This window comes from Lissotriton vulgaris, chromosome 5 (assembly GCF_964263255.1).
Source record: "Lissotriton vulgaris chromosome 5, aLisVul1.2, whole genome shotgun sequence".
Classification (NCBI taxonomy): Eukaryota; Metazoa; Chordata; class Amphibia; order Caudata; family Salamandridae; genus Lissotriton; species Lissotriton vulgaris.
In genome coordinates, this window is record NC_141693.1 from 189247578 (window position 1) to 189253308 (window position 5731).

The following is a 5731-nucleotide window of genomic DNA, read 5'->3' on the forward strand; positions in this document are numbered from 1 at the left end:
TGTGGAAGGGGTTGGTTTTCTAGAATTAGTGGCAACGCTCAGCCCTAAATGTAAGGTTCCTAGCGGTCCTATTTTGCCAGAGTTGTGGTTCCAGCACTACATGAAGATGTGCTGGAGGTGATTGGAGCAGCAGAAGAGTGCTGTTCACACTATACATCTGACAACAGACATGTGGACCATTGGCGCAGGCACTGATTACATGTGCATCACTGCACACTGGGTCTCTTTTTCAGGGGTTAAAGCAAAGCTAAACGCAGGTGCTGACCCGGACAGCGTTTTTAAAGCTGCTCGGAAACATGCAACACTAGCCATGTTTGGCATGGAGACAAGTCATACAGGAGAAAACATTTTGAAGGAGTTTAACACAAAGGTCTTTCAATGGCTGTCCCCAAAAAAACGCAAGATTGGTTATGTTTCCACGGATAATGGCGCCAATGTAGTTAAGGCCATGGATCTGGGTAAATATTTCAGAGTGCCGTGTTTGGCGCACTGTATAAACCTGGTTGTTAAAAAATTCTTGAGTGAATAAAGTCCAGTGTGCGAGTTAGTGACCACCTGCCGAAGAATGTGCAACCATTTCAGCCATTCTTTTAAGGCCCGGAAGCATCTGAGGGGCCTGCTACATGAACGTCGAATACCATTGAAAGCACTCATCCAGGAGGTGCCAACACGTTGGAACTCAACCTTCTACATGCTTGAGCGTCTGTATGAGCAGTTTACGGTACTCGATCAGTATTTCTTAACACTGGGTACAGCTCTGAAGGACCTGAGGCTAGATGCGGCGTAATGGGAGCAAGTTAAAAGCCTGACAGACATGCTTCGTCCTTTTGAGGTCTTCACGCGTGCAGTCAACAGGGAGGACTGTAATTTGGGAAAAGCTATCCCATTGTTGCGCATGCTAGAGCACCAACTGAAGGCGGTTTCTTCTATGTTTGAAAAAGATGAAGAAAAGCATGAAGCTTTTGTTTTGGTGGAGAAATTATTACAGCGCCTACTTGGAGATGAACGTCTTCAAATGATCCACTCAGAACAGCATTACATTTGTGCTACTATTCTGGATCCACGCTACAAAAAGGCACTGGCAGGAAGAGCATTCTTTCCTTTTCGTGACGCAGAAGTTTCAAAGTACAAACGTTGGCTAGCTCTGTCAGCCATGAGGTTTGAAAGAGAACGGCAAAAAATTGAAGGAAAAGGCAGTACATCAGCATCAGCAGGCCATCCCCAGTCAAAAGAATCCACTTCTGCACCTGTGGCTGTGGCAGAAGTGACCTCTCAGCCGTTAAAGACACCGGCAACCAGATCATCTGCACCAGACACAACAGTAACATTGGGGGAAGAAGAGGATTGGCTAACTAAGCTTGGGTTTGCTTCTCAAAAGGTCCCAGCAAAAAGTAAGCAAAGTAGAGGAACCGTGGAGAACCTTGAGTCGATGGTGCAGGACTATCTGAATGACTCAACAGAGGTCTATGTTAATGCTGACCCATTGGCGTATTGGCATGGGAAAAAAGAATTGTGTGTACATCAAAAGAGAGAGTAAGGGAGATTGCACAGACTATGTGTGGTGGGAATTCCTAGTCCCCTAAGGTAGAGTTTCAACAACAATGGAGGAGTACCCCCTGTAGGCAAAAGATACAAAGAAGAAATTGCTTCTGTATCTAGAGCTTAAGGCTCTGGTTAGCAAAAAGTTGCCCCAACCCTTTACAGGACAGTGTGCTAGTTCTAAAAATAGCGAAGTGTGCTATGTGAATTTTAAAAGTAGGTCTACATGTTTCAACCATCAGTAAAAAAGTTCTTTGGTTTTCGTCAGGACCGTGTATCTTGAACGGGGTGGTCCACACACGCTAAGGTGCGTCCAACCCTCATTCAAAAACAGACCACAAATTGTGGTCTGGTGTAAAAATGTGCTTTTTCCTGGGTCAGGAGAAAAACACTTGAAGCGGTAACCTACTTGGTTGTAACTCGCGAACACTCCTCGGGGCATTCGCGAGTTACAACCAAGTAGGTTTGTACGCCAGACGAGCAGAAGCCGCAAGTGACGGACACTTGCCGTCTTGGTCAACTCGTTGCCCATGAAGCGCTAATTACCGCTTCAAGTGTTTTTCTCCTGACCCAGGAAAAAGCACATTTTTACACCAGACCACAATTTGTGGTCTGTTTTTGAACGAGGGTTGGACGCACCATAGCGTGTGCGGACCACCCCGTTCAAGATACACGGTCCTGACGAAAACCAAAGAATTTTTTACTGATGGTTGAAACATGTAGACCTACTTTTAAAATTCACATAGCACACTTCGCTATTTTTAGAACTAGCACACTTCTTGAGACACCAAAGCCTTCCTAAATAGGCACTGGTGCCACATATATTTTAATAGGGATCAAGCACTCAAGAATAAACTCTTGGTGTGAGTAGTCTTGGCCCCTTTTTAACACACTTTTCACTAGTCTTTTGCACATATAAAAAAACAAAGAAACCCGCTCCACTGTAACCAGGTGTCGCAGCACACCCTATGGGCACTCGGCCTATGGGGGGGGGACCCCAAAGATGAAGCATGTCACCAACCAGGTTGGTGAGTGAGGGGTCTTCTCTAAGGACTACTACTGTCCTGTAAAGGGTTGGGGCAACTTTTTGCTAACCAGAGCCTTAAGCTCTAGATACAGAAGCAATTTCTTCTTTGTATCTTTTGCCTACAGGGGGTACTCCTCCATTGTTGTTAAAAAAAAAAAGTAAAAAAAAAGAATTGTGGCCAGAGATCTCCAACCTGGCTATAAACTACTTGTCTTGCCCACTCGCAAGCGTGTCTTCTGAACGTGTTTTCAGTGCTGCTGGTGGCATTGTAACTTGCAAAAGGACCCGCCTCTCGCCCAAAAATGTGGAGAGGTTAACAATGATCAAGATGAATCAGCACCTCATACCACCAGATTACAAAGTATGAGAATACACGCCGGAAGAAGACGAGGAGGACAGCAACTTAGATGAGGGAATTTCTTCTCTGTTAGGTGACCTACTCCTGCCTGAATTCGCAGAGTATGAGGACGAACTCTTATTCCCTGACACCGAGCCCTGAAAATGAGCCAATGAATCAATAAGTTTCTTTTTTGTCCTTATTCACTTTTATTCCTGTGTGTCTGTCTTTGTTTTGCACAGTTAATATAATTAAAACTTTAATCACCTAATCACAAAAACAAGCCCATCAGCAGAACTGTCTTCACTTATTTGCTTATTGATTTGAAGGTGCCGCCGTCTGCATTCCTCAGGTTCACAAGTTCACAAGAACATGCTCCTCTATCCTCCTCCTCCAGACTCCTATTTCCCTCAAAGCAGAGGGCTGGATTACGCCCAATGAAGAAGGACTCTGCACTTGTGGGGGTGTTCTGCTTCTTTGAGGGTGAGTTGGCGGGTCTTGGGGCATTGCTGGGAAGGTCTAATACCGGATAAAACTGGTTTGGACAAAATTAGACTTGAAAACGTTTTTGCCTTTTTGCTCACTATCATGTTTTCTGGGGCCTGTTTGGGGGGCTTCCTGGTGTTTGTGGGTGGGGTTCGGGGCCTGGGAGCACTGCTGGCACAGTCTAATGTTGATTGCATTTGTTTTCTAGGACATCCATGGTGGAAAAGTGGAGTCATGACCTAGCTGCACAGCGCGTTTGGACAGAAGGCCGAAAAATATTGTAAGTATGAGATTTTCCATTTTTGCTTTTTGCCTGTTTGGGGGTGTTGTGCTTTTTTGCGGGTGGGTTGGCGGGTCTTGGGGCATTGCTGGGAAGGTCTAATACTGGATAAAACTGGTTTGGACAAAATCAGACTTGAAAAAGTTTTTGCCTTTTTGCTCACTATCATGTTTTCTGGGGCCTGTTTGGGGGGCTTCCTGGTGTTTGTGGGTGGGTTTCGGGGTCTGGGAGCACTGCTGGCACAGTCTAATGTTGATTGCATTTGTTTTCTAGGACATCCATGGTGGAAAAGTGGAGTCATGACCTAGTTGCACAGCGCGTTTGGACAGAAGGCCGAAAAATATTGTAAGCATGAGATTTTCCATCTTTGCTTTTTGCCTGTTTGGGGCTGTTGTGCTTTTTTGCGGGTGGGTTGGCGGGTCTTGGGGCATTGCTGGGAAGGTCTAATACCGGATAAAACTGGTTTGGACAAAATCAGACTTGAAAACGTTTTGCCTTTTTGCTCACTATCATGTTTTCTGGGGCCTGTTTGGGGGCTTCCTGGTGTTTGTGGGTGGGTCTCAGGGCCTGGGAGCACTGCTGGGTATGGATACTTTTGATTGCAAGAGGTTTGAAGCAAATCCATGGTGGCAGAGGGGAGCGATTTTGGAAATTGCCCTGAAAATGACTAGGTCCCCATTTTTGTACTTTTTCTTTTTGGCTGTTTGGGGGCCTTCTACTTGTTTTTGCCTGAGTTGACGGCTCTGTGGCCATTGCTGGGAAGGTCTAATACCGGATAAAACTGGTTTGGACCAAATCCATGAGGAAAAAGTTTTAGCTTTTTCTGACATTTCACTCAATATAGCGTTTTCGGGGGCCTGTTTGGGGGGCTTCCTGGTGTTTGTGGGTGGGTTTTGGGGTCTGGGAGCACTGCTGGGTATGGATACTTTTGATTGCAAGAGGTTTGAAGCAAATCCATGGTGGCAGAGGGGAGTTAAGGCCTAGCTGCAGAGCGCGCGCGGAGTGATTTTGGAAATTGCCCTGAAAATGACTAAGTCCCCATTTTTGTACTTTTGCTTTTTGGCTGTTTGGGGGTCTTCTACTTGTTTTCGCCTGGGTTGACGGCTCTGTGGCCATTGCTGCAGGTCTAATACCGGATAAAACTGGTTTGGACCAAATCGGAGGCGAATTTATTTTTGCGTTTTTGCTGACTTGCTTGTCTTTGAGGTGCTCTTTTGGGGGTTCCGGCTGTTTGTGGGTGCGTTTTGGGGTCTGGGAGCACTGCTGGCACAGTCTAATTTTGATTGCATTTGCTTTTCAGGAAATCCATGGTGGAAAACGGGAGTTATGACCTAGCTGCACAGCGCGTTTAGACAGTAGGCCGAAAAATATTGTAAGTATCAGATTTTCCATTTTTGCTTTTTGGCTGTTTGGGGATGTTGTGCTTTTTTGCGGGTGGGTTTGCGGGTCTTGGGGCATTGCTGGGAAGGTCTAATACCGGATAAAACTGGTTTGGAGAAAATCCATGCGGAAAAGCCTTTTGGCACTTTTTGTAACTTAGGGCTCGTTAGGGTTAGCACTAACAGCAGGATTGCATGTGTTTCGGGGTGTTCTAGATTTTTGAAACTGAGTTCTGGGGTCTTAGAGCACTCGTGGGAACGTGTCATTTTGGTTGCAAGTGATTTGAAGAAAATCCATGGTGGGAAAGGGGGGATTTGGCATAGTTATAGAAAGCGTTTGCCACTATTCTTAACTTAGGGCTCGTTAGGGTTAGCAGTATTTGTATTGCATGTGTTTGGGCGGGGAGCTGTTTGTGAGGGGGTTTGCGAGTCTTGGAGCGATGCTCGGTATGGATACTTTTGCTTGCTTGGAAGTGGTTTGAATACAATCCATGGTGGGTAAGGGGGGATTTGGGCCTACTTTTACTTTCAGAGTACGTTTTGCCACCAGTTTTCTACTAGGCCTCGTTTTTTGAGATCTGATTGGGGGTCTTCTACATTTTTGCGTTTGGCTTTAGTAAGGGTCTGGGTGGGAGCACTGCTGGGAAGGTCTAATTTTGTTCTAAAACACAGTTTACAGGACA